Source organism: Cherax quadricarinatus, chromosome 14, assembly GCF_038502225.1.
Source record: "Cherax quadricarinatus isolate ZL_2023a chromosome 14, ASM3850222v1, whole genome shotgun sequence".
Lineage (NCBI taxonomy): Eukaryota > Metazoa > Arthropoda > Malacostraca > Decapoda > Parastacidae > Cherax > Cherax quadricarinatus.
The window spans coordinates 2,107,440-2,117,638 of NC_091305.1; positions in this window are offsets into that span (position 1 = coordinate 2,107,440).

Sequence of the window (10,199 nt, forward strand, 5' to 3'; positions counted from 1 at the left end):
GATGTGAAGCCAGTGGTGTAACGCCAGCGATGTGACGCCAGTGGTGTAACGCCAGCGATGTGACGCCAGTGGTGTAACGTCAGCGATGTGAAGCCAGTGGTGTAATGCCAGTGATGTGACGCCAGTGGTGTAACGCCAGAGATGTAACGCCAGCGATGTGAAGCCAGTGGTGTAACGCCAGTGATGTGACGCCAGTGGTGTAACGCCAGTGATGTGACGCCAGTGGTGTAACGCCAGTGATGTGACGCCAGTGGTGTAACGCCAGTGATGTGACGCCAGTGGTGTAACGCCAGTGATGTGACGCCAGTGGTGTAACGCCAGTGATGTGACGCCAGTGATGTAACGCCAGTGATGTGACGCCAGTGGTATAACGCCAGTGATGTGACGCCAGTGGTGTAACGCCAGTGATGTGACGCCAGTGGTGTAACGCCAGTGATGTGACGCCAGTGGTGTAACGCCAGTGATGTGACGCCAGTGGTGTAACGCCAGCGATGTGACGCCAGTGGTGTAACGCCAGCGATGTGACGCCAGTGGTGTAACGCCAGCGATGTGACGCCAGTGGTGTAACGCCAGTGATGTGACGCCAGTGGTGTAACGCCAGTGATGTGACGCCAGTGGTGTAACGCCAGCGATGTGACGCCAGTGGTGTAACGCCAGTGATGTGACGCCAGTATATCGGTCCCAGGGTAGTATAACTTCGCCTCAAGGCAACTTGACCCAAAATATACGACCTCGGTGCATTTCGCCTGAGCTTATATATCTACCGCTGCCTCTTCCTGGGGTCCAGAGTGATGCAAGTCACTGTTCGTCAGGTGAAGGCATTTTAGGTATGGGCTGTGGTAGATATGTGAGTCAGCAGGCCATCAGCAGCAACAGCCTGGTTGATCAGGTTAGCACCAGACAAGCCTGGCCCATGGCCGGGCTCCGGGAGTAGAAAGACTCTTAGAACTCACCAAAGGTATTGGTCAGGTCAGGGCTTGCAATTAAGGGTCAGGTCAAGGCTGTAAAGCTGGCCACTATATCAGGGCTCTTAAATAAGTTTCAGGTCAGGACTCTGAACTGGGAAATGCATCTTCATCACGCAGAGAGAGAGAGAGAGAGACAGACAAACAGACAGACAGACAGACAGAGACATTAAAAACACACCAGGCTAGTGGATCATTTGTAGCCTGCATCGAAGTGCTTTCAGCCATTACGTGAGGGTTGAAGACCGCCTCACAACAACTGGTGTCACAGACTAATGTTTAAACAAGTCCATGGCTTATGCGGAGAATTAGTGTTCGTCTTGGTTTTATTATTAGCTCTACTGGCTCCTTTCTTAGCATTTCTTGTAACTTTGTATTGGTCATTCTTGTGCTATTATATTGATTATACTTGTAGTTTGTGGGCTAAACTTTTAGCTTCATGGAATGATGTTGCCCCAACTCTACTTGTCGATCTGAAGGAAGGACTTAATAGAATCATTCCTTGTTCCTTCATTATGGGAGGGGGGACGAGCTTCTTATGCAAATAGAAAGGGTCGAGCCTCGACCGTGGGACCAAGCACTCGGAGTATATACAGTATACGGAAGTATACATTGAGAGTATACATTGAAAGATATAAACTTCTCGGTGCACGTACTTTCTGGGAATATAATAAACGTGTGAGGAATATCTCGAAGGATACCTGTGAGCGATTCCTTGAGGAATATCTCCCAGTAAGGAATACCACGAGACAAACCTTTCCTATTCTGATTATCTGCTGAATGTTTTCCCATCCTGCCAAAACTTTCACTGAGAAATGCTGAGTCTTGGCCTGCAAATCCTGGAATCTGGGCAGAAAGTTACAATTTCTCTAGGAAGAGGTAAGCACCTTGTATAAGGGCTGGAATTGCTTACTCAGTGTGAGGATCTTATGTTAGGTGATTATGATGTTATGACTAGCAGGAGAAGAATAAGGAAGAAGGAGAAGGAAAGAGTGAGAGAGAGGACAATGAAACAGGGTCAGTGGCGCTCTGGTTGCCATGGTGTGGACATCAACAGATCCTGGGTTGAGCCTGGGACACACAATGGTTACCAGCTGTAAGAATTGTCACTGAGAACTGGGAGACCTATGTGGTTATCCCTCAGTGTTAGTTTTCTCCCATTCAGTATATCACCCCCATTACAGTATTAAGGTACTTATAAACCAGCTAGTTACTAGTTAATTAAATAATTCAACCAGACAGACAGTTTTTTGGAGTTATACCACTCTCGATTTGACATATATCCACACACTGAATTACGTAATGCTGCGTTTTACAAGCTATTGCAATATGTCTTTCCTAATCAGGGGATTCCCACTAAAATATATTTTCTTTTGTCTAGGTTAACTGAAATTCCAATACCTGCTTTTATTGACACTGTGTTTCACTCAAGTTTTATCCGACTTGATTAAGCTTCACGCTGAGTCTAAAACAATGTCTGAGTCTGCAGTATATATCTCTTCATAGCAGAGCGCCTTCTGCTTTTCCATCCCTGGCCTATACACCTGCATAATACACGATAGTCTTGAATGTAGGTAGGAACTAATAGTTGGTCTCAGGAGATAGTCTCGGTGTGGATTTGTAAGTAATCTTGCATCTATTTTTCCCATGACTCCCATGTTCTCCCATGTACTACCATGTACTCCCATTTACTACCATGTACTCCCATGCACTCCCATGTACTCCCATGTACTCCCATGTACTCCCATGTACTACCATGTACTCTCATGCACTCCCATGTACTCCCATGTACTCCCGTGTACTCCCATGTACTCCCATGCACTCCCATGTACTCCCATGTACTCCCATGTACTACCATGTACTCCCATGCACTCCCATGTACTCCCATGTAGTCCCATGTATTCCCATGTACTCCCATGTACTCCCATGTACTACCATGTACTCCCATGTACTACCATGTACTCCCATGCACTACCATGTGCTCCCATGCACTACCATGTACTCCCATGCACTCCCATGTACTCCCATGTACTCCCGCGTACTCCCATGTACTCCCATGTACTCCCATGTACTCCCATGTACTATCATGTACTCCCATGTACTCCCATGTACTCCCATGTACTACCATGTACTACCATGTACTCCCATGTACTCCCATGTAGTCCCATGTATTCCCATGTATTCCCATGTACTCCCATGTACTCCCATGCACTACCATGTACTCTCATGTACTACCATGTACTCCCATGCACTCCCATGTACTCCCAAGTAGTCCCATGTATTCCCATGTACTCCCATGTACTCCCGTGTACTACCATGTACTCCCATGTACTCACATGTACTCCCATGTACTCACATGTACTCCCATGTACTCCCATGTACTACCATGTACTCCCAAGTACTCCCATGTACTCCCATGTACTCCCACGTACTCCAATGTACTCTCATGTACTCCCATGTACTACCATGTACTCCCATGCACTTTCATGTACTCCCATGTACTCCCATGTACTCCCAAGTACTCCCATGTACTCCCATGTACTCCCACGTACTCCAATGTACTCTCATGTACTCCCATGTACTACCATGTACTCCCATGCACTTTCATGTACTCCCATGTACTCCCATGTATTCCCATGTACTACCATGTACTCCCATGCACTCCCATGTACTCCCATGTACTCCCATGTATTCCCATGTACTCCCATGTACTACCATGTACTCCCATGCACTCTCATGCACTCCCATGTACTCCCATGTATTCCCATGTACTCCCATGTACTCCCATGTACTACCATGTACTCCTATGCACTCTCATGCACTACCATGTACTCCCATGTACTACCATACACTTCCACGTACTACCATGTACTCCCATGTACTCTCATGTACTCTTGTTGCCTTAATGTCCCAACCACTAGATCTTTTCATTGTCTTTAATGCTATATGAGTAAGCTGGTAGAGCTGCAGAGAGCTGTACGGCGGGTAGAGCTGCAGAGAGCTGTACGGCGGGCAGAGCTGCAGAGAGTTGTACGGCGGGCAGAGCTGCAGAGAGTTGTACGGCGGGTAGAGCTGCAGAGAGCTGTACGGCGGGTAGAGCTGCAGAGAGTTGTACGGCGGGTAGAGCTGCAGAAAGCTGTACGGCGGGTAGAGCTGCAGAGAGCTGTACGGCGGGCAGAGCTGCAGAGAGCTGTACGGCGGGCAGAGCTGCAGAGAGAAGGAAACTTAGGACAAGGCGAGTAATGTTTACCTTGAGAGGGTGTCATTACCAAGTCTTCTCATCAGCGCCAAAACTTAGCGTGTTAAACCAAGTTCACGTCTGATGGGACATTAAGCAGAGCTCTCTCTCTCTCTCTCTCTCTCTCTCTCTCTCTCTCTCTCTCTCTCTCTCTCTCTCTCTCTCTCTCTCTCTCTCTCTCTCTCTCTCTATCTATCTATCTATCTATCTATCTATCTATCTGAACTGACACTGACAATCTGATGACTGCATTATTAAAGTCTTGATATAAGGGCTGTATTTGGTAACATCAAGCAGGGTGTTAGTTCGTGTATCAGTAACAGAACATACTGATAATTACACGAATAAGGCAGAAATTGTGGATCATGGCATCTTACTGAGAAGACCTTTCGCCAACCTGAAGAACTGACGAAGCAGGAAATGTACTCTCAAATGCTTTCTCAATAAAATATCATAAACAGTATACTGTCTTATTTACACACAGAGCTCTTGGCGTAAGTGGCAGCAGTGTAGTATTGTGCGCAATATTCTTGCGTGGGAATGTTGCAGCGAGATTGACCACACTGATTGTTGCTCTTGCTAGCTCCTTACTAGTGAAGTACAAGGCTAAAAGGACTCGTTTGTTGTTCCCATAGGAGTTTCTTACATGTTGCTTTAATGAAGGGGTGCCGTACCTTGCTCTGGAGCCCCCGCTGTTTTTTTTTTTTTTTTTTTTTTGAGTCATACTGGTGCAGTAGGTTCTTAAAGAACTTGGAACGACTTATTTTGTATATATATATATATATATATATATATATATATATATATATATATATATATATATATATATATATATATATATATATATATATATATATATATATATATATATATATATATATATATATATATATATATATATATATATATATATATATATTATATATATATATATGTATATATATATATATATATATATATATATATATATATATATATATATATATATATACATCAGTATATATATATATATATATATATATATATATATATATATATATATATATATATATATATATATATATATATATATATATATATATATATATTATAGTTAAACAATCATTATCGTATAAATTTATGGAAACAAATACCCAATTTTCCATAATTCTCTTTAAATATTAATTCACTTAATATATTTACATTTTATTGACAAGTTAGTGACGATACAATTATGCAGATTTGATTCACCTGGCGTAGTTACCAATGAGCTTCAATTTACTGCGAATTTGTGTCAACGTTATACTGTGTGCCGCCCGGGTGTGTTGAACAGACGGTGTTTACTGAGCCAAGTTAAGATCACACGAATATTAGCCGCAGAAATGCGTCTAATATTCGTGTTTTCGTGTTTAAGAGAAGAGTTCTTTATAATATACTTTTATTACATTAGTCACGTGAGGCAATTGTCAGAGACCATCATCATTTAAGGCGAGTCACGTCAGGTTATCAACACACATGAGTTAGCTAGCGATGTTTGTAGTCTAAAAGGACGACCTATGTAAATTTTGACATTTTCTTTGTGTCGACAACCTTTTAGTGTGGAGCAATGTATGAGGACCAGCTGAGAACTCCAACAAATTCAGTAGGTGTTGAAATTAGTAAATATTGTGTGTACTCGCCTAATTGTGTTCACCTATTTGTGATTGCAGTGACCAATTCGGAGCTCCTGGCCCGGCCTCTTCGCTAGTTGCTACTAGGTCCACACTCTCTTTGCACCAAGAGCCTTATTGTACCTTATCTTAAAGCTATGTATGGATCCTGTCTCCACTACTTCACTCTCCTGTGTGTGTGTGTGTGTGTGTGTGTGTTTGTGTGTGTGTAAATGTAATTGCCTATTAGAATTTACGATGGAAAAGACGTAGTGTGTTCAAACTCTTCGTGCTGTATCAGTGGTTGAGCTCTTACTCTTGAGTCCCCGTTTAGGCGGCTTCTGTAATCGCCAGAGCAAACGTATGCTCAATGCGTTCCGTCATCACAACTCAGATTGCTTACAATGATAGTGCTAATCGTTAAGGTCTTCCAATAAACTGGACACAGCGATGACCATGGAACCTAAATGTATATTGCAATGGATGAGTGAAGGTGCTGAGAAACTCTGCTCAGCTGGACAGAATTTAAAAAATCACTGGAAATAAGACATCTGCCTCACATGTACACAAATACACATGTTCATCTCTCAATGTAAGGCTGTGACATCTGTCCCATGAGCTAAAACTCAACAAATGCATCACCGCTGGGCTTTATATAAGCCTGCCACAAATTCTGAAAGACTTTTTATAATAAAATATTAAGTTTTTTTCATTTAGAATCAAATAAATTTGACTTTATTAACCGTTTTAATGCATCGTTCATACAATATTTTACATTTTAAAATAATGTCAAGAATTTACTGAGAACCAGTGTACGTACTGGGCAGTTTTTCATTAATTAGTGAACTTTATTCCGGACAAAATAATCAGTCAGGTTCAACGTGGTCAAATCCATTTTGATTACCAAATACAGTGTGATGTCCGTGATAATGGACCTCGGCTCCGACCTGTCATTAAGGATGAAAGAAACTCGTGAGGAAGTAAACATGAATGGTGAAATAAACGCAGTGGGCCGCTGTTAATTCCTACGTAAACTGGCATTTTTAGATTTTAGCCTTCTAATGGATTTTTTGATAAACTTATGGTAAATGTATTTAGATTTTGTTCAATATTGAGTATACAAGTAACGTATTTTTAGTCTTGTAGCCTTATTGTGGCATATATATTTAGAAATACTGATAGGGGTTTTTATCATTTGTTACGCCCTTTATTTATTTAACCACAAACTAGGACAATGTATTTATATGTGTTGATTTAGATTTTTCACTTATTATATTAAGGTGTATCTTCATTAACAGCTATAATGAATAAGTTCAGCTTTATAATATTATCTGGCCATAAATTGCTTTGTTTTGTATATCGGTAGGATGTTTTATTGTTCTAAACTGCTGGTGCAGCATGGCTAAGCACCAGGTGACAATTTGAGCTTCTCAACCCTTGCTCAGTCAGAGTTGATGTCTGGTGTAACACCAGACATATCTTGTTCAGTTCACACTTCCCTCTAGTCGAGGTGAGGATCCGATGGAGAGCCTGGCTAGATTAAGCTTCGCTATAATTCCCAAAGAGTTCCTCGGAAATTTGGAAGCTCTATGGTCGGGCATTACTAGGTCTGAGAAGGTGGTTGAGAAGTTCCTAGAAGTTACGAATAACAGCGACCGGGTCTAAGTGATAGTCTGTTTGTAGACTCTGTTCGAGGAGGAAAATATTGTGAAAAGCTCCCTAAGGAAGAACTCGATTATTTGTGTTAAGATTGCTTTTAAGTTCATAAACGCCTGTGTATGTACCTCTTTTGACTCACTGTGATCGAGTCTAAATCTGTGTGACTGTTTCCTTTTGTGAATATTTAACGAGTTATCTGTATAACATTTTAATACTGAAGATAATTATATATACTCATAATCATTACGGGATGAGTAGTCTTGCTTATCATTTAATAAATAATGGAAACATTATGTGATTATTAATAAAGTTAATAAACCCAGCTGAAACTATAGATTCCTTTGCCTCCATAAGTGGTCCCAGTGATTGATATCCTCTAGATAAGATAAGATAAACCTGTTTTTTTTGTGGTGTATGTTTGTTACGAGAAGCACTATAGCAGGGAGGTCCCGGGCCCTGTTCGTAACATCATTGTTGAGATTCTTTTGTTTCTGGATAATAAGTGGAGATCGTATCTTAAGCGCAATGATCCTGAGGCGGGTGGTTACATCTGTACCTGTTATCGCTGTTCACCTAGCAGTAACTAGGTACCTGGGTGTTAGCATCCTGGGTGGCTACAGTGAACTGAAGTAACATGAAGGGCTCCTAGATTATAAATTCGCCGTTGTGTAAGAATTCCCTCGTAATTGCTATTAGTAGCAATTAGTTGTCAGAGAGGTTGCCGCCTCTGTGAAGTGTTGTGACTATGAATAAGCAGAATTTAACTAAATTTAAACGCACACTACACTACCAAGTGATGCGCTGCAGAAGGCCATGAGACACTCTGGAAGAAAGGACTGTGGGCTCTTTCAGGCCGACGTGCTTCCGGAAGAGGCTGCCTCAAATGCCAGGATATTATGGGCCCACCGTGTTCGTTTCAGTACAAACTGCACGTCGAGAATGATAAAGAAAATCATCATATACAAAACACTGTGACGGGCAGGGCAGGTAAGAAGCTGTTTTTCCTAAATCAGATAAATCCAATACCGGTTTTATCTTTACCCATGAATAAAAATATACTTCATCAATCAGCATCGACCTACGTCAGTTAACATCATCAATCAGCATCGACCTACGTCAGTTAACATCATCAATCGGCATCATACGTTAGTTACGATAAGAACATTGATCCCTCGAAGCAAGATGTAGAAAATGCTCAGAGAAATACAGAAATATTTATTTTTAACTTTCCATTTGCCAATTGGCTTCGGCGTGGCGGCGGTAAAGCCGATGAGAACCAACGAAGCCGATAAATGAACTGATCGATGTTGACGGAATCTGATGAATATTCGTAACTGGCTTCATCACAAAAATTAGTTAAATCTCAGTCTCTCTCTCTCTCTCCAACACTTGGTTTTACCATTCCATATGACGCAGTACCTCGTATACGTATCTTCTTCCTTGTGTGACGGAGTAGAGTGGGGAAACATCTCTTTTGTTCCCACAGCTGTATCTTGCACAGTGTAGCCGCTCGCTGTGGGTATTCATACCGTGTAAATGAGGAACACCCGCCTTGTGCAGGTGTTCCTCATTTTGTTAAATAAATACAGGGAAAAAAGTAACCACATGAAACAAGTTTCACAGGGGTGTGGTCCCCCTTCAGACCTAAACAAAACCTCGTCTGGCAACTTTCAGTTGCCTGGAGCCTTCCTAGGCTGGAGTCAAACCTAATTTTGGCTGTAAGTGATCGAGCTCCTTTCCTGGAGAGAGAGAGAGAATTAGGCGTTAAGGATGTCAGGACGGGCATATCAACGGGAATTTCGTCCTTGTAACTCTCACGAGTCATGATAGTGTCCAAATTAAGGAAGCTTTAGACTGGTACAGGTGAAGCTGCCATTGAAAGATTCACTCACTGATTACATTCCAGTGATTCATTTATACCAATATGGACTGTGTTCGTTGCTTGAGGAAATGGCTTGGGTATGCCGGGTGACAAAATAGAGTACTTAGGAGCACATAAGAGTACATGGGGGGGGTGGAAACAGATAATAGGGGGATTTGCGTCCACACCAGGACTATCACCTGAAATGAACTATCTGCGTCTTCCAAAGACTATCGTGTACTATTTAGGCGTGTGAGTGAAGGACGGAAAACCACAAAGACAAATCTGTATATTTTCTAGTTATTATGGAAAGGAATAAGATGAGGAAGAATGATCATGAGGAATCTGAAAGAAAAGAGTGGAGGAGGTAAAAGAAAACAGTAAAGCGAGGGGAAGGTTTGATAAAGAGGGATGAGAGAGGCAGTGGGAAGGGTGTGAAGCTGAGGATGTAAGGGAAGGAGGCGAAAAAGAATGAAGAAATGAAAAGGAAATACGAGATGAGGGTAATAAATGTTGGACATGGGACTTACCTGCAGAAACACCCATGGTCTTGTGAGATATATATATATATATATATATATATATATATATATAATATATATATATATATATATATATATATATATATATATATATATATATAGGATGGGGTCCACCTCTGGTGTAAATTGTGGGACCCATATCCTCGGAGAAGTGCATAAAAAGGCTTCAAGGAAGAATATTTGGATTTCTTCCTGAAGCCGTTTGAATATTCCACTTCCCCTACCACCCCATCTTTTGAAATGTTTTTTTTACTAATAGGAATATTTTATTACATAATATGGTACAGAAGATTTAAGAGATACATT